At 41.5% G+C, this 27,403-nt stretch overlaps 1 protein-coding gene across 4 annotated transcripts in view; it reads right to left on the minus strand.

Moving 5' to 3' along the window:
- The window catches only part of SCMH1 (sex comb on midleg homolog 1 (Drosophila)), a 217,899-nt gene extending 191,381 nt beyond the window's left edge, over positions 1-26,518 (minus strand). For 2 of the 4 annotated variants that reach the window (XM_018042586.1, XM_018042579.1), the window contains exon 1: positions 26,383-26,518. The gene's annotated coding sequence lies outside the window, so the exon portion shown is untranslated. The remainder of the gene's footprint in view (positions 1-26,382) is intronic. The other 2 variants (XM_018042539.1, XM_018042571.1) reach the window with 1 other exon arrangement.

Here is a 27,403-nt window from a genome sequence, read left to right on the forward strand (position 1 = left end):
GAAATAGCAGGAAACCCTAGATACAGGTGGATACTCACTGTCTTTCACTAATGACTACAGTAACTCAGTTAACACTCTTGGTTTTGACTCCTTATGGCTTCCATAACAAAGAACTGCAAACTGGATGTAAAAAAACAAAATTTATTCTCTCATTGTTTTAGAGGCTAGAAGTCTGAAATCAAGGTGTTGGCAGGGTCACTCTGTCTCTGAAGCCTGCAGGGAAATAAATGTCTTTGCCTTTTCCAGCTTCTGATAGCCCCAGGAAACCAATACAGATTTCGGTGCTGATCAGAGAGGCAGGGGTGCTGCTCTAACAAATACTTAAAAATGAAATGGTTCTGGAATTGGATAATGAGTAGACAATTGACAGGAAAAAAATTAAATTGCCTTAAAAAGATGGTTGGTAGAAATATGAATATTAAAGGTGCTTTTCAGTGAGGCCTTAGAAGGAAATGAGGAACATGTTATTGGACACTGGGGGAACGGCAGTTCTTGCAATCAAGTAGCAGAAAATTTGTCTGAACTGTGTTCAGTCACTGGGTGAACTTGTAAGTGATGAACTTGGATATTTAGCTGAGCAGATTTCTAAGCAAAGTGTGGAAATGTGGCTCAGTATTTCTTTGGTGTTTATAAATATGAGAAGAGATAAATTGAAGAATGAACTGTTAAGCAAAAGAGAACAAGCACTTGATGATTTGGAAAATTCTCTGCCTATCCAAACAGCATGCTCTGGAAACAGGGCCAAGGATGTGGCTGGACAATCATTTACCCGACTCAAGGCACACAATCAATCACCTCAGAAGCTAGGAATAGAGATACATGGTTATCCAGGAAAGATCTGAGAGAGCTCTTGTCAGATGGTTTGGACACCAATGAACTGCATAGAGACAGACAAGGTTTTCAGAATTTTCTATCAGCAGAAGTGCTGCCAGCCTGGACTGAAAGGAACAGAGACAGAATTAAATGAAGACTAATTAACACCATGGGCAGAGCCATAGACGGAGCTGCCTGGGCTGAAGGGACCCTCTTGGGTTAAAAGAATGGGCCTGCCCCAGGCCAGAGGACAGAGCACTGAGTCACAGAGGATTATTCCCAGGCCTTGAAGTTTAATGGGAGTTTATTTGGCTGGGCTGTGAATTTCCTTCAGACTAGTGATCCTTCTGTTCCTTCTACATTCTCACCTTTGAAAAGGAAATGTCTTTCCTAAGCCTGTCCAACCTTTCTATCTTGGAAGCAGATAACTTGTTTTCCAGGTTTTATAGGCCCACAGAGAGCAATTTTTATCTCAGGATGGACCACAGCGAAGTTTCATCTGTACCTGATTTAGATGATATAGAAGGTGAGATTTGAGACTTTTCGAGCTGATTATATTTAGATGAGATTCTGGACTTGGGTTGGATGCTGGAATGGGTTAAAATTTAGGGGGATACATAGCTGGGGGGGTGTATTTTGCACTTGGAAAGGACACGAATTTTGAGGGGCCAGAGGACAGACAGTTATGAGTTATGTTCTCCACACTGTGTACTGCTGGTACCTGTGAATGTGATCTTATTTGGAAGTAGTAGGTCCTTTGTGCTCATGTGCTCAGTCACTTCTGTTGTGTCCAGCTCTTTGCGACCCTAGGGACTGTAGCCTGCCAAGTTCCCCTGTCCATGGGACTCTCCAGGCAAGAATACTGGAGTGGGTTGCCATGCCCTTCTCAGGGGATCTTCCCCATCCAGGGATGAAACCCAGGTCTCCTGTGTCTTCTGCACTGCAGGCAGATTCTTTACTGTTGAGCCACAAATGAAGTCATTCGTGTTAGTTGCTCAGTCATGTTTGACTCTCTGCGATCCCACAGACTATAGCTCGCCAAGCTCCTCTGTTCATGGGATTCTCCAAGTAAGAACACTGGAGTGGATTGCCATTCCCTTTTCCACAGGATCTTCCCGATCAAAGGATCAAACTGGGGTCTCCTGCATTGCAGGCAGATTCTTTACCATTTGAGCTACAGGAAGTCCATATTTGAGGTCATTAGGGTGGGTCCTAAACCTATATGCCTGGTATCTCTCTAGGAGAAAGAAAACACCACGTAAAGATAGACACACATACACAGAACACCATGGGGCAAAAGAGGCAGAGACTGGAGTGACGCACTGCAAGCCGAGGACTGCAGCCACCACCACAAACTAGGAAGGGGCAAGTAAAGACTCTATCCAGTCTCAGAGGGGTCACAGTCCAACTGACACCTTAATTTTGGAACACTATTCTCTAGACTGTGAGAGAATAAACTGCCATTTAATTTGTGATATAATTTGTTACAGCAGCCCTAAGAAACAAAAATGTCCCTTAATACTAGCAAATATATATTCAAGACTTACTATGTATTGTGTAAAGTGCTTTACATGCTTTACCTTTAATCCCTACCACAACCCCATGAGGAAAAGAAATAAAATAAGCTTCTACTACACTACTCCTAGCTACGATGCTAAACTTCTTTTTATACGCCAGGCACTCTTACAATAAGGAATTTATTGGTCTCTGGTTCCAGGTTCCTAACAAAGAGTTTCTAAAACTCCTGAAATTTTCCAAGTGACAGATGTATTTTTGTTATCCATTAGCCTCTTGGGCACATGTGAGTTTATGCTAGATCGCTCAGGATGGGGGCTGGGTGCCAGAAAGATCAAACCATGCAATTAAATAGTTGGGGCTTTAAGCCAGTCTGAACTTCAAGGCCTAAATAATAAAACCCCAACCAGAACTCTGGACACTCAAGGTCAGTGGAGTGTACTAGTTAGTAAACACATCAATGTGCCAGGAGGGTGTTGTACCCTGATCTATGGAGAGAGGACACAGAAGCTCTGTTCAGGAATCTGCCAGGCCTTGCTCTATGTGTCTCTTCATTTGGCCGTTTCTGATTTTTATCCTTTATAATAAATCTGGCATTTATATAGCGTTTTCCTAGTCCTGTGAGTTGTCCTAGTAAATTGCTGAACCTGGGAGCAATCATAGGAACCCGTGTGTCAGATTTGTAGTCAGCTAGTGGGAAGCATAGGCGATCTGGGGACCACACTTGAGGCTGGCACCTGAAGTGGGGGCAATCTTTTGGGGATTATATTCCCTTAAACCCATGGAATCTGATATTAACTCTGGGTGCTTAGTGGCGGAATTAAATTGTAATATACCAGGTGGCGTCAGAATAGCTGGGGTTAAAACAGAATTCTGATTGAGTCTTACAGTGACCCAGTATACCCAACAGTAATCAGTGATAGAAAATAGAAAATGTGCCAAAGAAGATACAAATCACTTGGTCTTTCAGCTATTTGACTTTCACACACCATTCTTTCACACATTATAATCAACACTCAAACTGTTTCTCACATACAGAACTGAGCTTCTCATTTTTTATCTTAAGAAATAATGATTTTGAGCTAAAGCATCAGTTCAGTTCAGTTCAGTCACTCAGTCGTGTCTGACTCTTTGCGACCCCAGGAATTGCAGCACGCCAGGCCTCCCTGTCCATCACCAACTCATAGACAAATGTCTACCAGGGGAAAGATCTGGGGCATTTGCTAGATGTTGAGGCTAAATGTTGAGGCTCATGACAAATCATGAGAGAATTGACTTGTCTACAGATGATATGAATAGATGACTAATTTTAAGCTGGTAGCATTTAGTTAAAGAGATATATCTATATATTGTCTTAGGAAACATTATTTGCAGCATCTTGACATATCTTACTTGGAAATATGAAGGGGAGAGAGAGACAGAGGGAATGAGAGAAGAAAGGAAGAAAGATGGGAGTAAGAGAGGGAAGGAGAAAGAGAAGGAAGAATGAAAGGAAAAATGAAGGGGAGAGGAGAAAAAGAATGAAAGAAAGAAAAAGAGAAAGATACTGTTTAAGTGTAAAACAACTGCTTTGAGTGCATAGCAACAGGCAATAAATGTGATAAAGCAATGCTAGTGGAGACAGGCAAGGAAAAATTCTTTTGCAAAAGTTAAACAAAAACAAATACTGGATTTCCTCAAGATTTTAGATTCTATAGGCATATAGTTAGAGCTGTATACGCACATTACTTTCATACAGAAGAAAAAAAAACCTTAAGCAAGTATTGTCATACTAATTCTTTATAACATAAAGCTTCTTAGGAATGCATCGACAGCAAAACAGACTGTTCTAAAAATCCTTCACAGATCTAAGGGGGAAGACAGCTTTATGACAAGGAATTCTGCAGAACTAATACTTAGAAAATCCAGACAGTTGACACCTAGAAGACTCTTTTAAACATAGGCATTAGGATCCAAACAACTAGGCTGATGAGTTTGGGGGCAGAGTTTTCATTTCTGGGAAGGATAATTCAAACACTTAAGAAGGATACTGGCAGGTAATCTAAACAGAAAGTGAGCATGTGGACCAAGACTGCACAGTGGGACTGTATGACTCAGTCATTTTACAAAGGACTGCAGGTGAGTATTATTAGTACTCATAATAATACACTAGCAGAGAAAACTACAGATGATCCTGGTCCATAGCAAATCAAGTCCAGATCATGCAATTTATCCCTAAAAACTCTGAGTCCTCTTTTAAACCATTATTGTACTCTCTGTTTTCTAAATTAATTAATGAGCTAAATAAAATTTTTGTTCACTTTTATTTGTGTGAATCAACATTTTACCCTTTTTCCTCTCTTTTACCAACCTCTCCCCATTTCTTCTACCTTCCAGCCCTTGGCAACCACCATTCTACTCTCCGTTGCTAAGAGTTCAATTTTTTTTTTTCAAGAGTCCATATAGGAGTGATGCAATTGTCTTTCTCAGTCTGACTTATTTCATTTAGCATAATGCCCTCCAGGCTCATACATGCTGTCACAAATGGCAGGGCTACTTTCTTTTTTAAGGTTGAATAATATTCCATTGTACATCTATACATTTTCTCTATCTACTCATCCATCAGTGCACACTTAGGGTGTTTCCATATCTTGGCTAAAGACTTCACTCTCTTAAAGAAAATTGCCCTTTAACATCCCCAACAAGCTGTCAATTTCATTTGGTGGCAGGGACTGTGAGTTTCAATGTATTGTAGTGAAACTAAAAGTAAATTGGGAAGGCCTGGGTTTAGTCTTTATTCAATAAGTGCTGACCTTGACTAATTTCCAGCGTCATCTCTAATTCTCACTGGTTCATATATCAAATGGGATTAATTTCTGCTTTGCCAACTTTCAAAGGCCTCTTGGAAGAATTAGATGAGTTAACCTAAAAGAATTTAAGCAATCTGTAAAGATCCCCGGTCCCATCATTCACAAGGCCATCCACGCTGTTTTCCTGTAACATGTAAGAGATCCTACGCTCCAAACCCTGTGTCCCTTTTGTCTGCAGGGTGACGTTGAAGCTCCAAGGAATGTGTATAGGTCTTTTGGATGATCCAGCCCTTGCCTACCTCTCACTCCACTTCCAGTCACTCCTTCTCAACCTTAACACCACAGTACATGCATGTGTGCTTCAGTCGTGTCTGACTCTTTGCGACCCTATGGACTGTAGCCCACCAGGCTCTTCTGTCCAGCGGATTCTCCAGGCAAGAATACTGGAGTGGGTTGCCGTTCCCTCCTCCAGGGGATCTTCCCAATACCACAGTTGCACTCAACTATTTATACAGTCCCAAACATTGCATATGCTGATACCTTCCATTTGGAATGCCCTCTCCTTAGCACTTCAGTCCAACTGATAAACTTCCATGCATCCTTTAAAACCCAATTTATATATTGCCTCTCCTGAGAAGCGTTCCTCATACTCTCAAGTAACGTTACGCTTCCTCAATATTATAGCCCTATACAGTGTTAAAATTTATTTGTTTGTCTGATACTTCTGCTAAATTATATGCTTTGATGGATAGGGTTGCTTCAAGTTTACGTCTTTATCCTCTGAATCTGACACATGGTAAGTGCTAAATAAATACTTAATAGCTAAAATGAAATGTTAGGTATTGCTACTATATCTCCATTTCCCCCACAGCACTGCCACAAAATTAAGCATACACTAGCACGGAGAAGGCAATGGCACCCCACTCCAGTCCTCTTGCCTGGAAAATCCCATGGACGGAGGAGCCTGGAAGGCTGCAGTCCATGGGGTTGCTGACGGTCGGACGCAACTGAGCGACTTCACTTTCACTTTTCACTTTCATGCACTGGAGAAGGAAATGGAAACCCACTCCAGTGTTCTTGCCTTGAGAATCCCAGGGACGGGGGAGCCTGATGGGCTGCCATTTATGGGGTTGCACAGAGCTGGACACGACTGAAGCGACTTAGCAGCAGCACTTAGTAAACAAATAATTAATCTCTATTTCTTGTCACTTATTATTATTACCCAATCCTAATTCAGGGTAGGGGCTGAGAAAGCATGTGTGCTAAAGAAAACGTGAATGATTGTTAATCAAACACCCAAGTCAACTGGTTAGACACTTTATATGAACAACTTAATTTTCACAATAAACCTATGATATAGGTATTACGATTTCCATTTTACAAGAAAATAAGCAAAGATAAAAAGACTTTAACTTCTCTGAAGTCAAGCAGCTGACAGTAAATAGTACACTTTCTGGGGTTTCATATACTCTCATATACTCTACTTCATTTGACCCTCACAACTTTGTGAGGTACAAAGTACAAATCTTAGTATTCCTGCATTACAAATGAAAAAAAAAAAATGAAAACAAGATTTAAGTGACTGGTAAAGTTTACAAAGCTAGTAACCACTGAGTCTAGGATTAGAAATATCTATGTCATGTGACTCCAAATCTGGTACTTTCTCCATAGGCCAGTCTCTCTGAACTAAGAAGCCTGGGTGCCAAAGAATTGATGCTTTTGAACTGTGGTGTTGGAGACAACTCTTGGCATCTAGTACTTTATGTACAGTTCTCAACAGCAAATGGTTACCAGTTTGTAATAAGCACAGAAATTAAAGAGTAAACACTTAGAAATTTTGTATTATAATTTAACGGGTAACTTTGTGTTGTTAAGCCTAATAAAAATTTGTGGTTTACGCTTAGATTTTTAGAAATTTCAGGTTTCTAGTAACTCATTTTTATTATATTTATAAAATTCTTAGTCTAAAATGAATGAAAAATATTGCTCCTTCAACAGCCATAGTGTAAGAAGCACTGCCCTAAAGGTTCCAGAACAAATCAGATTTGTAATTTAGAAAGTTAGAAAAATAATTAGTGACAGTTTAGAAGGGGAAGACCCATTGGCAAATACAAATACTAATAATATAAAAAAAATAGAAAATTTAAAGATGAAATAAGGATGACTTGTGAAAACATTAAGCATCCGGCAAACAATGAATAAGGATTTTTAAGTTCACACAAAAGGGAGATTTCTTCAAGTCAAATAAGGCTCAGATAGTAGATTCTTAGAGACAGAAAGACCTTAAGCCATCAATCTCCAGAACTAAATTTATGAAGTAAAAAAATTTTAATATACTTATTATATATGTAACACTATTTACTGAAAGACCTATCACATACTTGGTGTCAGGGATATAGTATTGAACACAGCCTCTTTGTTATGCTCCACATGCTAAACTTAGTAAAAAAGACATGGTCCCTCCCACCATGACAGACATTCACCAACCACAGAACATAAATAGATGTTTCACTTAAACTATTTTAAGTACTACAAAAAACTTACATGGTACTATGAGATCACGTAACACAGAGATTAATAGATTCTAGGAGATGAAGGAAGGATTTCCTGAAGAAGTTATGTGTTAGTTGAAATCCAAAGAAAGAGCAGAAAGTAACCAGGCAAAAAAGGGGAAAGAACATTCTAGAGAGAGAGAAAGGCATGTAAGGGGGATGGAGCATGAGAGGCCCACAAAACAGAAAGAAAGGAAGTATAACTGATGCACAGAAAGCAAGGAGAAAAGTGACAAGAAGTCAAAAAGTTAGATGAGCTAGTCCATTAAAAGTCCTACAAGCAATAATACAGATAATCTTGATGACATTATGTTAAGTGAAATAAACCAGTCACAAGAGAACAAATACTGTACGAGTCCACTCATTTGAGAAATCTGGAGTAGTCAAAATCATAGAGACAGAAAGAATGGTGGGGCAGGGGCTGGAGGGAGGGAAGAATAGAGAGCGATTATTTAATGGGTACAGAGTTTCAGTTTAGTAAGATGAAAAAAGATGAAGATGGATGGTGGTGATGCTTGCAAAACAAAGTGAGTGTACTTAATATCAGTAAATTGTATGCTTGAAAATGGTTAAAATTATAAATTTTGTTGTTAACCAGAATTTGATTCTATTACTTCCATCCAAAGACCCTTATGAGACAGAAATTGGTACACAGAAGAGGGGTGGTGTAAACGAGTCCTTAAAACATAGAACTGACTGGATCAAGACTGGGGCCTACAAAATGCAGACCTCTCTCTCATGCTGAGGTTGGCCATTCTCACATAGTGGGAGACAGTTCATTGAGCCGTGGTCTTTTATACCAGGACTCACCACTACTAAGGCACACTACAAAAAGAGACGTAGAGAAAACACAGGACGCATTGGCTATACAAATGGACTTCAATCAGTTCCTATAAAAAAACAAACTGCTTAATATGAAATAGAGGAGATATTAAAAATATTTACAATCTGTAAGATCATACTAGTGCACATTGGAGATTATCAGTACTGAGTTGAACTGGTCAATCTGAAAGCTGGGGAGAAAATACCACTTTTGTAAAAAAAGATTCCTTTTGCCTAGAGCCTGCACAAGATCCTTGCTGAGCTGGGAAACTACCGAGGGCTAAAATAAGAATGGTACAAAGGCAGAAAGGCAGGACCTACAGCTATGGATAAGACCGAAGCATAAGAGAGCTCTCCTGAATACCCTAGGGTTCCCCCAAGCACCTCTGTTATGCATTCTTTGCCCGATAAGCTAGGATACAATCCAGAAGCAAGAAGCAGATTAATACCTCCCTTCCCCAGGCCCTATTTCAAATTGAGTGAAGCAGTAAATTCCCTTTTCTCCTCCTTTGGCTGCAATTCATTTTTGTTGGATTTCTGCCCTTTAAAACCAAAAAGTGTTAGTACACTGCTGCTGCTGCTGCTAAGTCGCTTCAGTCGTGTCCGACTCTGCGCGACCCCATAGATGGCAGCCTACCAGGCTCCCCCATCCCTGGGATTCTCCAGGCAAGAACACTGGAGTGGGTTGCCATTTCCTTCTCCAATGCATGAAAGTGAAAAGTGAAAGTGAAGTTGCTCAGTTGTGTCTGACTCTTGGCGACCCCATGGACTGCAGCCCACCAGGCTCCTCCATCTACGAGATTTTCCAGGCATGAGTATTGGAGTTGGGTGCCATTGCTAGTTAGTACACTACTAATATTTTAAAATGCACAGCCTTTTTCAAAAGGATCACCACGATCTACCCCAAATCTACAGAAATGATCTCCAGGTCAGGGTATTTGTCATTTCTTAATAAGTGTTCCAGCTGATTAGGCAAACTGGGGAAATACTAGCTTAGGCTGAAGTTTAACATTCAACAAAAGTCTGGTTATCTCATCCTATACTATATGAAACAATAATTGTTATTTCCCAGTAACAGAGAGGGAGGACATTACAATATTTATTTAGAACACACTATGAGCCTACCTGCTGCTGCTGCTGCTGCTAAGTTGCTTCAGTCGTGTCCGACTCTGTGCGACCCCATAGACGGCAGCCCGCCAGGCTCCCCCATCCCTGGGATTCTCCAGGCAAGAACACCGGAGTGGGTTGCCATTTCCTCTCCAATGCATGAAAGTGAAAAGTGAAAGTGAAGTCGCTCAGTCGTGTCCTACTCTTAGCGACCCCATGGACTGTAGCCTACCAGGCTCCTCCGTCCATGGGACTTTCCAGGCAAGAGTACTGGAGTGGGGTGCCACTGCCTTCTCTATGAGCCTACCACTGTACCAGAATTCACCATTCTGGGCACCAAATATTTAAGAGGCTACCTTGTCTTCCAGGATCTCAGAAGAAAACACAAGACAAGACCTACAAATCTGCAGAAAAGATAAGACCTACAAATACATCTGGGACTGCTTAACCTGTCTGATCAATGGAATGATCTAGGGATCTTTTTGGTAGATCACAGATGGCAGACAAGGGATGTAAACTCCTTACCCATCAGACAACAAAGTCATTTCCAAAATATGCTCAGTGTAGAATACAATTCCTTCTCAATAAAAAGTACAGGAGCACACAAAGAAAAAATCATGAATATAGTCCATTAATTCAGATTTGGATTTAACTCAGAAAACTAAGATCATGGCTTCTGGTCCCATCACTTCATGGCAAATAGATGGGGAAACAGTGGAAACAGTGCCAGACTTTATTTTTTTGGTCTCCAAAGTCACTGCAGATGGTGACTGCAGCCATGAAATTAAAAGATGCTTACTCCTTGGAAGGAAAGTTATGACCAACCTAGACAGCATATTAAAAAGCAGAGACATTACTTTGCCAACAAAGGTCCGTCTAGCCAAGGCTATGGTTTTTCCTGTGGTCATGTATGGATGTGAGAGTTGGACTGTGAAGAAAGCTGAGCGCTTCAGAATTGATGCTTTTGAACTGTGGTGCTGGAGAAGACTCTTGAGAGTCCCTTGGACTGCAAGGAGGTCCAACCAGTCCATCCTAAAGGAGATCAGTCCTGGGTGTTCACTGGAAGGACTGATTCTAAAGCTGATACTCCAATACTTTGGCCACCTGATGCGAAGAGTTGACTCATTGGAAAAGACCCTGATGCTGGGAGGGATTCGAGGCAGGAGGAGAAGGGGACGACAGAGGATGAGATGGCTGGATGGCATCACCAACTCCATGGACATGAGCGTGAGTAGACTCTGGGAGTTGGTGATAGACAGGGAGGCCTGGTGTGCTGCGATTAGTGGGGTTGTTAAGGGTCCGACACAACTGAGCGACTGAACTGAACTGAACATGCATTAGCACTTATTATTTGAACACTTACTATATCAAGCAACTAAATATAGGCTTTCGCTAATAACTAATAATCAGAAACTACCAACAGATTAGTAGACTGATTGAACTGACATTTCTTGTTTAGAAAATGATTTATTTAAATGTAATGATTAGGGGATTTTACATATTAAAAGCAACTTGTTAGTGTTGAGAATAAAGAAGTCAACAAAACATTAATTTAACATTTTACCAAATTCAACTAGCTCTTTACAAGAAGATTACTTTGACACCTAACTATCAAGGTCAGCATTCAGTTCGGTTCAGTTCAGTTGCTCAGTCATGTTTTTGCAACCCCATGAATCGCAGCATGCCAGGCCTCCCTGTCCGTCACCAACTTCCGGAGTTTACTCAAACTCATGTCCATTGAGTCCGTGATGCCATCCAACCATCTCATCCTCTGTTGTCCCCTTCTCCTCCTGCCTTCAATCTTTCCCAGCATCAGGGTCTTTTCCAATGAGTCAACTCTTCGCATGAGGTGGCCAACGTATTGGAGTTTCAGCTTCAACATCAGTCCTTCCAATGAACACCCAGGATTGATTTTCTTTAGGATGGACTGGTTGGATCTCCTTGCAGTCCAAGGGACTCTCAAGAGTATTCTCCAACACCACAGTTCAAAAGCATCAATTCTTCGGCACTCAGCTTTCTTTATAGCCCAACTCTCACATCCATACATGACCACAGGAAAAACCATAGCCTTGACTAGACGGACCTTTGTGAGCAAAGTAATGTCTCTGCTTTTTAATATGCTGTCTAGGTTGGTCATAGCTTTTCTTCCAAGGAGCAAGCATCTTTTAATTTCATGGCTGCCAGTCACCATCTGCAGTGATTTTGGAGCCCCCCAAAATAAAGTCTGACACTGTTTCCACTGTTTCCCCATCTATGTCCCATGAAGTGATGGGACCAGATGCCATGATATTCTTTTTCTGAATGTTGAGCTTTAAGCCAACTTTTTCACTCTCCTCTTTCACTTTCATCAAGAGGCTTTTTAGTTCCTCTTCACTTTCTGCCATAAGGGTGGTGTCATCTGCATATCTGAGGTTACTGATATTTCTCCCTGCAATCTTGATTTCAGTTTGTGCTTCATCCAGCCTGGCATTTCGCATGATGTACTGTGCATGTAAGTTAAATAAGCAGGGTGACAATATACAGCCTAGATGTACTCCTTTCCCGATTTGGAACCAGTCTGTTGTTCCACATTCAGTTCTAACTGTTGCTTCTTGACCTGCATACAGATATCTCAGGAGGCAGGTCAGGTGGTCTGGTGTTTCCATCTCTTTAAGAATTTTCCACAGTTTTTTTGTGATCCACAGAGTCAAAGGCTTTCGCATAGTCAATAAAGCAAAAGTAGATGTTTTTCTGGAACGTTATTGCTTTTTCAATGATCCAACAGATGATGACAATTTGATCTCTGGTTCCTCTGCTTTTTCTAAATCTAGCTTGAACATCTGGAATAGCAAGCTTCATGTGCTATTGAAGCCTCACTTGGAGAATTTTGAGTATTACTTTACTAGCATGTGAGGTGAGTGCAATTATGCAGTAGTTTGAACATTCTTTGGCATTGCCTTTCTTTGAGAATGGAATGAAAACTGACCTTTTCCAGTCCTGTGGCCACTGCTGAGTTTTCCAAATATGCTGGCATATTGAGTGCAGCACTTTCACAGCATCATCTTTTAGAATTTGAAACAGCTCAACCGGAATTCCATCAACTCCGCTAGCTTTGTTCGTAGTGATGCTTCCTAAGGCCCACTTGACTTTGCATTCTTTGCAACCCCATGGACCATAGCCTGCCAGGCTCCTCTGTCCACGGAATTCTCCAGGTAAGAATACTGAAGTGGGTTGCCATTCCCTTCTCCAGAGGATTTTCCCAACCCAGGGATTGAACCTGGGTCTCCTGCATCGGAGCAGATGCTCTACCATCTGCGCCACCAGGGAAGCCCATCTGCACGTATAAGACACTGAAACAGGAAACATTTATACGGTATGGGCCTAGCATGCACACGCAGCACATGCAGCTGTCAACAGACTACAGGCTGTCAGTCCCATCATACATGTCGACCAAATTGGGAACATTTTATGGAGACGTGTTTTAATTAAATTCCAAAGAAATAGCATGTACCATTATTTTGACTTTATTATTACTTTTTTACAAATAAGCTTTTATTTAAGAACAATTTTAGATTTACAGACGTCTACAAAGATAGTTCAGGGTTCCCATATATTCTGCACAGTTTCCCCTATTACTAGCATCTTACATTAGTATGGTACATTTGTTATAATTAATGAACCAATATGGATAAACCATTAACTGAAGTCCACATTTCATCGAGACTTCCTTGGTTTTCACTTAATATCCTTTTTCTGTTTCAGGACCCTATTATCCTTCCCAGGATACCATATTTTTGTCATCATGTCATCTTAGACTCATTTTGGCTGACTTTTCTTGCCTGAGGACCTTGATAGCTTTGAGGAATACTGGTCAAGTATTTCACAGAATATCTCTCAATTGGAATTTGTCTAGTTTTCCTCATGATTATACTGGAGTTATAGGTTTGGAGGAGGAAGCCCACTGAGATAAAATTATAATAACTTTTTATCCCAACTACCAACTGGATAGTAAGCTCACTGAGGGAAAGAATCTTATTCACATTTTTGTATCCTTAGTACACAGCTGATAAATATGTGTTGGTTAAGAAGGAGGAAGTGGATTACACAAAGGGTTGAGGTGCTACAGAAACTTTGCAACTAATTAAAATAGGGGCACTTACCCTAACAAGGAAATAATTCATCTGTTTACTCAAATTAAAAAAAAAAGGCATGACTGATTCACTAAAGTATTCACTCTTCTATTCAAGGATCCTTCTAGTTTACCTATAAGGTTGAGACAGGATTTGTTGTTTGTTGTTTAGTCACTAAGTCATGTCTGACTCTTTGCAACCCCCATGGACTATGGCCCACTGGGGTCCTTTGTCCAGGGGATTTCGCAGGCAAGAAAATTGGAGTGGGTTGCCATTTCCTTCTCCAGCATATCTTACTGACCCAGGAATCGAACCCACGTTTCTTGCATTGGCAGGCAGATTCTTCACCACTGAGCCACTGGGGAAACCCTGAGACAGGATATATTCAGCTAAAAAGCAAGTTAATTCTTACAAGTAAACCTCACCTCCTGTACTGACTGATGAGACCTTAGAACTGTATAACACTGCTTGTGGGGAGTATGCATGGTAAAATGGAAAGATGCATTATGGCTTAAGACAGGAGGTCTGGGTTTGAAACTGAGTTCTATCGCTAATAAATTGTATAATTTAGGCCAGATATCTTTGAGTCTCAGTTACTTTACATATGGAATGGAGCTAATAATATTTACATGACAGTGGGAATTATAATCACTGGCCCACAGAACTGGTGGACTGAATCACTACTGAGATACCCACATCTCTATTATCTTGGTATCCCTCACTACATCTTAGAGCACAGTGATTTTTTCTTTTTTTAAAATCCAACGGTCTCTGTAGTATTTCTACTTTATCTCCCTAAGGTCTTTCACACTGCTAACTATTCCTTTCTTTTTGAAATTTACTCTTGTTCCACTGGCATTATAAACACCCCTTTCTTCTGATTTTGCTTATCATGCAGTGATTCAGAGTACAGCTTACTGGCCAAGAGCATAGACTCTGGACCAGACAGGATTTGAACTGTCAAGAGTTCGAATCCTGGTTCCACCTCCCGCGAGTCCTATGACCTTGGACAGGTTACTTAACTCTTTTTTTTTTTCTAATTTATTTATTTTTAATTGAAGGATAACTGCTTTACAGAATTTTGTTGTTTTCTGTCAAACCTCAACATGAATCAGCCATAGGTATACATATGGTCCCTCCCTCTACAAATAAGGAACACTTCATGAATTTGTGTGTCATCTTTGCACAGGGGCTGTGCTAATCTTCTCTGTATTGTTCCAATTTTAGTATATGTGCTGCCAAAGACAGCATGGTTACTTAACTCTTAGGTACCCGTTTCCCATCTGGGTTTACAGGTAGATGAGTTTACAGGTGTATAACATGCATAGTAAATACTATACAGATAGCTTGCTGTTGCTTGGGTCCCCCTCCTTAGTCTCCTCCTCTGCTACACTTCTTTAACCTCCACATACTCCACCAGGAGGATTCCATCCATGCAAAAGTGTCTTAACTTCTGTCTACCTGGAACGCATTCTTCTCTTCAGCCTACTTAGTGAATTCCTTCTCAAACTTTAAGATCCAGGTTAAATGTCATTCTCCTTCTCTCTGAAGCCTTTCCAAAAACCATCTCCCTCCTTCTGCCTTGGTAGTCAATTGTGCCTGCCCTTGTGGCCCATATACTTTGAATATATTTCAATGAGAGTCCTTGTTACACTAGATTGAAAGATGCTAAGTAACTTGCAGTTTCCTGTATTAGACCATTTCAGACTTGTAAGAACAGTTACATGATTCATTCTATAAAGAGAATATTTATCCTAGTCATAAATATTCTATATTGCTGTTGATCCTTCCCTTCCTTTATTAAGCTCATGACAAGAACTACATATTATTTCTTAAAAATACATACCTAACACAATATTTCAGATATATAAAAAGCAATAAATAATAATGAATGGACAACCATATATCCACACTTTGGCTGAAAAAATATTTACCAATACAATATAAGTCCCCTGTTGCTCTTCCCAGCAGTATTACTAGTCTTTTCTCGCAACCCTGAACTTCAGAGATACCCACTATCCTTACTTTGATACTGTATTTTTTCATTACCATGCATTTCTTTAGCATTTATTATGTAAGTATGCTTCCATAAATAATACATCAATGTTGGGCTTTATATAAATGTGTTCTGCCATTTGCTTTATTTACTCAACTTTTTTATTTGTGAGATTCACCCAAGTTACTGTACAGATCTAGTTTATTCATTTCCATTATTGTATAGAATTCCATTAGATAAATACACTATAATATTTTCTTTCTTTTATTAATTATACATTTGGATTAGTTTGAATTTTCTGCTATAAAAATGTTGCATAAATATTTTTGGAAGTCTCTTTATATATGCACAGGAGTGTTTCTAAAGGGTATTTACCTAGGAGTGGAATTGCTGGATTGAGACAAAAATTGTTGGAATGTAGATGATTATTGCTTGAAATGATAAGCAAAACTGATAAACCTTTAGCCAGATTCATGACGAAAAAAAGGGGGAGAGCCTAAATCAATAAAATTAGAAATGAAAAAGGAGAAGTTACAACTGACACCACAGAAATACAAAGGACCTAAGAGACTACTTACTAGAGGCAACTATATGTCAATAAAATGGACAGCCTAGAAGAAATGGACAAATTCTTGGAAAGATACAATCTCCTAAGACCAAACCAGGAAGAAATATCAAACACAAACAGACCAATTACAAGCACTGAAATTGAATCTGTGATTTTAAAACTCCCAATAAACAGAAGTCTAGGCAAATTCCACCTTTTGTCAGTGTACATAGCACAGAGTCTGGCAGTTAAAAGACATTAATAAATATTTGTTGAATGAATGAATAAAAACTTGAAAAAAACACACATAAAGAGATTAGACAATGCTTTTGAGCTCTTAATTTGGAACTGTGCCTATTAGGCTTTGTAAACTTTTATACTTAAAGAAATAAATTTAATTTAGCTTGGAGACTTTTCAGCAGTCCTTTGAGATAACCAGAGATAAGACAGAGGACCAAAAAACTGGGATTGGAAGTCCAAACCTTTAAATCACCTAACACAAATAGTTGTCTGCTCTTTTCCTAAATATCTCTAAGAACAAGTATGCTGGCTTTCATGTTTTCTATTATACTTCACAGAATATAATGACTAAAACAGCCTTATTTTCATCATGTTTGAACACCCCAGAGGAAAGTCTACAAAAGCAAATGTAAAGCAATTATAATAAATAAGAAACCACTTAGAAATGTGCCTATAATACATCAATGAGCAACAGATATACTGATTAAAATGAATATACAATTATGTACATGCTTTAATTTTAAAAGCTAACAATGGCAACAACTATAATAAATACAGAGAGGGAAAATAATGCATCAGCCTTAAATGCTTTAAAATTTAAGGAAATTAATATATGATGACTTGTAGCAGAACCACCAGGAGGTTCAGAAAGCATAGAGTCTTCCAAAGTAAGTCATAGGAGACTGAACCATTCTGGACAAAATACAGAATCTGTAGAAAGAAGGCCTGGTTTTGAGTTGCTATTCTGACATTTACCAGCTATTTGACACTGGGCACAGCATTTAATTCACCTACACCTCGGTTTCTTATCAGTAAATAGAGTTTATAATGACCTGTCATCCTATCTAATAGGGTTTTATATGCTTCAAATTAAGCAGAAAAAATGTGTGACATCCTTCAATAATATGCAATTGTAATTATCTATCCTTCTTCATCTTCCCATCTCCCTGACAGTGAGGATCTGTAAAAGTGTATATTTTTTTTTCCAAGCAAGGCTCAGTAGAGCTAGTATAGGCAAAAAGAGAGAGATTAGTTTGGGATTTTGCCCAGACAGGGACAGAAGGACAACAGAGCAAGGGAATAAAAGATAATGATAAAAGAGTGAATGAAATAAGCTAGAGGCTAAGAAAGCTGGATAGGGAAGGAAGTAAAAACAGGTCATGCTGAGGTCAAAGGAAAGATAGAGTAGGGACAGTCAAAGGTCAGGTAGTTGGCGAAATTTTGAACAAATATGTATGTCTTCATTTATAATTTCAGAGGTGGGCCATCTTCAGGTGAGAACAAAGCCCATGGTGTGACTACGGGAGCTGATTACTTCAAAAGATGCTCACCTCAGTTGAAGAGGCCAATGTGTTGAAGAAATAGACATCCATATGAATACCAAAGTCACTCAGGATAAGGCCAAAAATTGAGGTAGAAAGGAAGACTGTGTGTGTGAGGTCTTTAACAACAGAGAAGATGTACGTATAAGACAATGAGAGTGATATAGCCGTTGTGCCAGAGAGAACAAGATTTTAACAAGTTCAGTTCAGTCGCTCAGTTGTTTACGACTCTTTGTGACCCCATGAACCACAGCACACGAGGCCTCCCTGTCCATCACCAACTCCTGGAGTTTACTCAAATTCACGTCCATTGAGTGGTGATGCCATTCAACCATCTCATCCTCTGTTGTCCCCTTCTCCTCCTGCCTTCTATCTTTCCCAGCATTAGGGTCTTTTCAAATAAGTCAGCTCTTCGTATCAGGTGGCCAAAGTATTGGGAGTTTCAGCTTCAGTATCATTCCTTCCAATGAACACTCAGGACTGATTTCCTTTAGGATGGACTGGTTGGATCTCCTTGCAGTCCAAGGGACTCTCAAGAGTCAACACCACAGTTCAAAAGCATCAACTCTTCGGTGCTCAGCTTTCGTTACAGTCCAACTCTCACATTCATACATGATTATGGGAACACTATAGCCTTGACTAGACAGACCTTTGTTGGCAAAGTAATGTCTCTGCTTTTCATATGCTGTCTAGGTTGGTCATAACTTTCCTTCCAAGGAGTAAGTGTCTTTTAATTTCATGGCTGCAGTAACCATCTACAGTAATTGGAGGCCAAAAAACTAAAGTCTGCCACTGTTTCCCCATCTATTTGCCATGAAACAATGGGACCAGATGCCATGATTTTTGTTTTCTGAATGTTGAGCTTTAAGCCAACTTTTTCACTCTCCTCTTTCACCTTCACCAAGAGGCTCTTTAGTTCTTCGCTTCCTGACAAAAGGGTCATGTCATCTGCATATCTGAGGTTATTAATATTTCTCCCAGTAATCTTGATTCCAGCTTGTGCTTCCTCCAGCCCAGTGTTTCTCATGATGTACTCTGCATAGAAGTTACATAAGCAGGGTGACAATATACAGCCTTGAAGTACTCCTTTTCCTGTTTGGAACCAGTGTGTTATTCCATGTCCAGTTCTAACTGTTGCTTCCTGACCTGCATACAGATTTCTCAAGAGGCAGATCAGGTGGTCTGGTATTCCAATGTCCTTCAGAATTTTCCACAGTTTATTGTGATCCACACAGTCAAAGGCTTTGGCATAGTCAATAAAGCAGAAATAGATGTTTTTCTGGAACTCTCTTGCTTTTTCCATGATCCAGCGGATGCTGGCAATTTGATCTCTGATTCCTCTACCTTTTCTAAAACCAGCTTGAATATCTGGAAGTTCACGGTTCATGTACTGTTGAAGCCTCACTTAGAGAAATTGAACATTACTTTACTAGCGTGTGAGATGAGTGCAACTGTGCGGTACTTTGAGCATTCTATGGGAATGGAATGAAAACTGGCCTCTTCCAGTCCTGTGGCCACTGCTGAGTTTTTCAAATTTGCTGGCATATTGAGTGCAGCACTTTCACAGCATCATCTTTTAGGACTTGAAATAGCTCAGGTGGAATTCCATCACCTCCACTAGCTTTGTTCGTAGTGATGCTTCCTAAGGCCCACTTGACTTCACATTCCAGGATGTCTGGCTCTAGGTGAGTGATCACACCATCATGATTATCTGGGTCATGAAGATATTTTTTGTATAGTTCTTCTGTGTATTCTTGCCACCTTTTCTTAATATCTTCTGCTTCTGCTAGGTCCATACCATTTCTGTCCATTGTGCCCATTTTTGCATGAAATGTTCCCTTGGTATCTCTCATTTTCTTGAAGAACTCTCTAGTCTTTCCCATTCTATTGTTTTCTTCTATTTCTTTGCACTTATCTCTGAGGAAGGCTTTCTTATCTCTCTTTTCTATTCTTTGGAACTCTGCATTTAAATGGGTATACCTTTCCTTTTCTCCTTTGCTTTTCACTTCTCTTTTCTCAGCTATTTGTAAGACCTCCTCAGACATCCATTTTGCCTTTTTGCATTTCTTTTTCTTAGGGACAGTCTTGATCACTGCCTCCTGTACAATGTCACTAACCTCTGTCTGTAGTTCTTCAGGCACTCTATCAGATCTAATCCCTTCAATCTATTTATCACTTCCACTGTATAGTCATAAGGGATTTGATTTAGGTCATACCTAAGTGGTCTAGTGGTTTTCTCTACTTTCTTCAATTTAAGTCTGAATTTGGCAATAAGGAATTCATGATCTGAGCCAGTCAGCTCCCGGTCTTGTGCTTGCTGACTGTATAGAGTTTCTCCATCTTTGGCTGCAAAGAATACTACTACTACTAAGTCACTTCAGTCGTGTCCAACTCTGTGTGACCCCATAGACGGCAGCCCACCAGGCTCGCCCGTCCCTGGGATTCTCCAGGCAAGAACACTGGAGTGGGTTGCCATTTCCTTCTCCAGTTTTCCTTTAAAATTGGGGGAAGTTACAGTCCAGTACACACAGGCAAAGTCACAGCAGGAGCCTCTAAAATTTCGGTGTTGACCATCTGGTGATGTCCATGTGTAGGGTCTTCTCTTGTGTTGCTGGAAGAGGGTGTTTGCTATGACCAGTGCATTCTCTTGGCAAAACTCTGTTAGCCTTTGGCCTGCTTTATTTTGCACTCCAAGGCCAAACTTTCTTATTACTTCAGGTATCTCATGACTTCCTACTTTTGCATTCCAGTCCCCTATGATGAAAAGGACATCTTTTTTTGATGTTAGTTCTAGAAAATCTTGTAGGTCATCATAGAACCATTCAACTTCAGCTTCTTCAGCATTAGTGGTTGGGGCATAGACTTGGGTTACTGTGATAATGAATGGTTTGCCTTGGAAATGAACAGAGATCATTCTGTCATTTTTGAGATTACAAACAAGTACTGCATTTTGGACTCTTTTGTTGACTATGAGGGTTACTCTATTTCTTCTAAGGTATTCTTGCCCACAGTAGTAGATATAATGGTCATCTGAATTGAATTGCCTATTCCAGTTCATTTTAGTTCACTGATTCCTAAAATGATTTGATGTTCACTCCTGCCATCTCCTGTTTCACCACTTCCAATTTACCTTGATTCACGGAATGTGTGGAATAGTGGTTGCACAAAAGATTACAGTCAGCCTTATCTCTTTCCTTTTGCAAAGAGCAGTGTAGGAGAGTGAGCAAGTACTCTTACTCTACTGGCTCCCATTTAAGGCCAGAACACACATAAAACATCCCATAAAACGGTTGACAGTTTAGGAAATAGGAGTTTCAGAGAACAAGTGGAAAGGTTTGAAAGGGAGCAACAAACAGGATTGGGAGAGAGCAAAAGGAAGCCAAGTCAACACCAGAATAACAGTACAGAAGAAAAATACATGATTGGAGGAACTAGGACAAAGATAACAGAGAATAAGACTTGCTCGGTTCATATGGCCAAAGGTTATCAAAATAATTAGTTCCAGCAGTTCTCTGATGGCTAGGGAGTTAGCACTAAGCCCTTGGCAATGGTTTGGTTAAAATCCCTCATTTACAGATGTGGGTAACATTTGAGTATCTATTATATATTTTCCACATTATGTAAAGTGCAATACACACACTACTTTAGTTAAGCCTTACACCTACACTTTCCCTCATTTATTTATTTATAAAATGAGGGAACTGAGGATCACAGAAGCAAAGTGACCAGCCCTGGGCTGTATTATTTAGTGACACTGAGGACCCAGGCTTCTTTTTCAAATCTAAATAAGTATGGAAATATAAAAAAGAATTTGAAATTAGAACATCTTTAGTCACTTTCTTCTTCTTTTTAGTTACTTTCCACCAGTGAGATCGTGTATGTGTTTAACTCCACTAAGCCTGTCTACCAAACAAGGTTATTGCAAAGATTAAGCAACAACTAAAAATAAATCCTAGGAGCTATCTTTTTCAACTTATTTTCAAATGTGAATTTCTTACTTGGCTTATTTCAAACACAAATTCAAAGTTTCTAAATTAACGCCTACAGATTTTACAGTTAGGAGACTGAGGCAGAGAGGAAGGATCGACAATCTGTGGCTCCCTAGTATGTTCAGGCTCAAGTCCAAGCTTCAGGTGGCCCCAGCCCACCTCTCTAGCCACATCTCTCACTACTGACTTACACAAATATAATACTTCACCTCTGGCAATTATTAAGTTTTAAAATCATATGATATAATTTCCCCATTTTGTAGTTCCACCTAAATTATTTAATCTATTTCAATGTGTTCTCCAAGGCCTAAATAAAATTCACCTTGAGTGTAAAGCCTAACCTTGTCCCAACTGTTAAGAAATGATGGCTCTACCTTTTGAACTTCTGTATCGCTTTGCTTTACCTCCCTCAAAGTATTTACTGCCTTTTAATTTAGTCAAGCATGAAAAAATTTCATTTCTGCCAGCAGAGCTTAAGTCCCTTAAAGGTAGTTGGAAGAGAACTACCATTTACTTTGCATCTCTGAAGTGCCAATTGCTTTTCTAGTGTGTGTGTATACACATTACAGTATATATACACACACACATTATTTCAGGTAATCTTTGTGACACCCCACAAAGCAGAAATCTATTTTTTACACATAACGATACTGAAAGTCACAGAGGTTAAACAGTTTGCTTACAGTCTTAAGGCCAGTAAGCGACACAGCTCAGATTTGAATCTTGGTCTTTCTAAACCAAAGCCTAGGTTCTTAACTATACTCTTTCCAGAAACCATGGGTATATATATCCTCACTACTGATTGCTTCCTATCTATCCACAGAAAAACATCTATGGACTTTTTGTCATTAAGTATTAGCAGAAAGGATTTGATATAGGTTATCTGTTCTCCTGCTTTTCAAGATTAAGAACAGATTTTTCAGACCCAACACGACTAATATGAGATCAGAATAAAGATGAACGGATTAGAATCCTGCTTCCAGGAAGGAAAAGTAAAAAGCCATTACTTTCCCATTCCTGCATTTATAAATTCCTTCTCCTCTGAGGTTTCCACCATCTGGTTATATCAACCCTTATCCCTCCTCCTCATCTGTCTTCTACCACCCTCCGGATTAATCCCTTATATTCACTGCACCTGGGTCACAATCTCTCTTCTCTGCATCCTAAATCACTTCACTACTGATGCAGAAGACTCGTTCCATACAACAGCCTCCCAGCTCCCTGCCACACTTAGCTTCACCAGCCTTCACCTTTGCTGTACTTCAGCAATCCACACACAGACCTAGCTGTTGGTGAGAAGAGCTTCTTCACATCAGACAATTTAACTCTAATATTCCACTTTCTGACCACAACCTCTTTTTTTTTTTCCTATTTTACTTCTACCACATTTGCTCACTGATCTCACTTAAAAAAATCACAAAACCTCTGGGTCCCAAACTGAAATCATTATCCAATATTTCCTGTCTCAGTTAATGTCACCATCATCTCCCCAGTCACCCAAGTGAAAAACCTGAACATCACACTGGACTACTCACCCTCTGATCTACACACCCAACTAATCATAAAGCCTCACAGATTCTCTCAACTTCATCCCTCTCTCTTCATCCCTATAATCACATTTTAAAACTATTCAAGCATATCTATAAAAACCTTTCAGTGATTAAAAAAAATCACCCACTGAATTCATTTCAAGATACTTATGCATCCAAGGTTCACCATGACATGGACTCTGATTGTATTTCCAGTCTCACAACTTACCACTTATATCGCCATTGTTATTTCTTAGCAGTACCAAACTGCTTGTGGTTCCCTAGGCAAGCTATCGGAGAAGGCAATGGCATCCCACTCCAGTGTTCTTGCCTGGAGAATCCCAGGGACGGCAGAGCCTGGTGGGCTGCCGTCTATGGGGTCGCACAGAGTCAGACACGACTGAAGCGACTTGGCGGCAGCAGCAGCAGGCAAGCTATTCCTTTTCTCACACTGATGTCTTTCCTCACACTGATGTCTTTCCTCAAGCTATTCTTTCTATTTGAAGCACTTTTTTTTTTTTTTTTTTTTTTTTTTTACTCATCTTTGTGTGACTTACTTCTACTTACCATTTAGGACTTGGGCTAGGTGTCATCTCTTCCTCAAGCCTCCCCTCAAGTCCTGAGCTAGTCTGAGTGCCCTCCCCTTGGTGCAAGTATCAAGCGGCAAAGCTCTCACTTTTTATTCTGAGATGACCTATTTTAGCATCTAATTTACCATTTCCACAAGGATTGGAAATGTATCTTACTTATCTCTGTCTACCCAGTTAACATAGTACATAGCATAGTGCCTGACATACAGTAGATACATTAAGTATAAAATTTAGAAGATATTGCCTTTACATTTTCAGTAGGAGAGTCACACCAGTTCTTTCTCATAGTTTTTTAGTATTTCCCACTATTAACTCCAAGTCCTTTGAAGGGAAGGAATCAGAGCTTTTCCTGAGTCTGTACAGTTCTGTACAGAACGGTGCTATACAAAGTCTTATCCAACTTACATAAAAGGGAAACAGTATTTGCACAAACATACCAGAAATCAAAACTTGACGTGTGCTGCAAACTTCAAAACCATTGACCAATTGAAAAAATGAAGACATAAGAAGAAAGATAAAGAACCAATTCTGACTGCTGGTATGTGCTTGTTTATGTTATTTTGTTTAAAATATAAACAGGGTCCCAGATACAAGAGCTTGACATTTTATCTATAAGGCCATCACATCTCTCCTAAGTTTAAAAAATTACTAACCTGCAGGGTTTCTTAGGCAGGGGTTCAGGATGTTGGTAAAGACCCTATTTAAAAACATAATCCCATAAACCAAGGTTAACTGATGAAAAAGTGGGAAAAAAAAATGCTGGTTGGTATGTGAGCAACAACAACCAAAAAATGTCCTTTTTCATAGTAATTTTGGGCCTCATGTCGGTAGTTATAAAGAGAGCAAAGAGTTCAATATAATAAAGCATTTCCCTCTCCAACTAAATATTAAATTGCAGTCTGGCATCAAATGAGATCTCAATGCTTTTCCAGTATAAAAAATAATAAGCTCTTCTATTTGCATGGTGCACTGCAACACTTCAATATACACAGGCTCATTTGATAAAGTGTTTATAGACATTTTAAAAAAATGAGGGCAAAGCCAAAATTTTCCACAAAATAAGAACTTTTAGTTGGTTTAAACAAACAGTACTAGATGTCTTTTTTTTTTCTTAAAGTTCAAAACGCAGCACAGAAATGAGTAAAGGAATAGAGTACCTTATATTTAAGCAGGACACTCCTTGGAGCCAAAAAGAGTTTCTTGCAGAAATTTAATAGGTTTTGTCTCCTGGCTTACACTAAGAAGCTCTCCTTTAAAGGGCAAACTAGAGTTTATTCTGAGAAGGAATGAGAGAACCCCAGCCTATGACAAACAACTGAAGGGAAGTGGAATCAGTTAGTGAAGACAAGGCTCCGGGGACATGATCTTCAGCTATCTTAATGGGTGTCCATAAGGGAACAGAAGTAGGAAGAACTGGAGGCATCTGTTTCTTTCAACCAAAACGAACAAACAAAAATTTCGAAACACCAAAGCTTTCCAGGAAGGAATAGGTTTCCTAGAGAAGAATTAGTTTCCCGTCACTGGAGAAGATCTTCAAATAGACTGGTCAAATTATGAGGGTAGAATTTGGGATTTTCGAAGCTACTTTGGTATGGGGCGAGAGAAATGGATCCTAGATGACTTTTAAATTCCTTTCCAATCTGGAGACGTTCTGGGGTTCACCTATCTCCTGGAAACCCCTTTTCATTCCTCTGGGGCTGGCCCACAGCCGTGCCCACGTGTCCAAGCCCTCCTGGTCCCTGGCTCACCTCAGTGCCCACAGTCCCCCGCCCCCGTCGGAGGTTAGAAACAGGCTCTCCCCGCCCGTTTCCGGCGGCACACGTGAGTTGTCCCGGCGCAGCTCCCGCAGCCGGAGCCAGCCCGGAGGACGTGGCTGACAGCTCCCCGCCCTTCGCACCTCCGACCCTCAGCTGGGCCAGGAAGCCCGCCGACCTCGGTCCTCGCCCGCCCCGAACCGGATCCGGCCGGCGAGGATCCACAGGCATCTCTCAGCTCTCCTGTCGGAGCAGACTGACAGCTCCTCCGACTCCTGGCCCTCGGCCCAAAGCCAACACTCTCCGGCCGACGCAGCCCCGCTAGCTTGGACAGAACGACCCCCGCTCGGACGCACGCGATGCTGACCCTCCAGAGTCCCCGTGTCCTTGAGTTTTCCCCTCGCGGAGCCCCGGGGTGCCCCTACTGAGAGAGGGCCGCGGGCCGGACACCGGGCCCCGCCGGACCGGCCGCGGATGCAGAACGCCGCGGGGGTTCCAGGACCGCTGAGTAGGCGGGCGACAGCAGCGCTCGGACCCCTGACAGGCTGACCGGCCAGGACACACAGACGGACAGTAGGGCCCGAGGGGCGGGGGCAGCGGCCCGGCCGGTCCCGGCGCCTCCTTCTCGCCCGGGGCGGCCCCTGGCGGCCCAGGCCCCTCAGGGCGCGGGCTTTCCTGGCGAGCGGAGGCGGCCACCGAGGCGCTTACCTGCGGGCGCAGCGACGGCGCGGGGCGGCTCACTCCCTGCCCGCCGCCATGTTTCCGCTGCGCAGCGAGCGAGAGAGGACGCGCGGAGGGGGCGGGCGGGGGCGGCTCCGGAGAGCAGCGGCGGCGGCCGGTCGGCCGGCGGGCTGGCGGGCGGCGGGGGGCTCGACCGAGGCGGCGGCAGCGGCGGCGGCGGCGGCTGAGGCGGGGGCGGGGCGGGGGCTCCCTGGCCCCGCCCCCCGGGCCTCCCGCCGTGGGGTGGCGCGCGCCTGGGCGGTTGGGCCGGCGCGGAGCCGGGGGCCGGAGGAGGCAGGGGGTGTGTGTCGGGGGGTGGTGAGTACGGGTAGGGCGCCCCCAAGCGGCCCGGCCTAGCCAGCGCCCGCTGTCTGCCTCCTCCCGCCTTGTACCCCGCGGCCCAGATCCACACCCCCACTGGCCCTGCGCGCCCCCTCTCAAGGGAGGGCAAACTGAGGCGTGGAGAGGGTTCGGGGACCAGGTGGTGGGTGACGTTAAGCGAGTTACCTCGAATCTTTACCGCAGGACCCTCACCTCTAAAGGAATATCGTTCAATCCAGACGGTTGGTGTGAAGATAAAATAAGTTAATGCTTGTGAAGCCCAGGAGAAAAAGTGCTGGGCACCCAGTAAGTAAATGCTCAGTAAATAGAAGATGCCACCGTCCTTTAACTGGTTGATCCATTCAACAAGTACTTAATGCATTGAGCCCTATCCATGTACCTGTTTGCAGGCTCATTCTGTCAGTAAACAGTTTTTGCTGCACTCCTCTGGTTAAATGGCCTGTCCACTTGGACCATCCCTGTTTTAGCAGAGAGGAAACTGAAGCTCTGGAAGGTGAAGCTACTTGTCCGAGGTCACCCAGCCAGTAAATGACTGAGTGGAGATTCACCTCCAACCTGACTTCAAAGCCTGTGTTCTGCCAGCAGGGAGTCATCAGCTGTCAGGATGGGTCAGAGGAGGCACTTTGAGAGTCAAACCCTTTCAAGCTGGTTCTTCAAAGAGCCTGCA

This window comes from Capra hircus, chromosome 3 (genome assembly GCF_001704415.2).
Source record: "Capra hircus breed San Clemente chromosome 3, ASM170441v1, whole genome shotgun sequence".
In the NCBI taxonomy this organism is placed as follows: Eukaryota; Metazoa; Chordata; class Mammalia; order Artiodactyla; family Bovidae; genus Capra; species Capra hircus.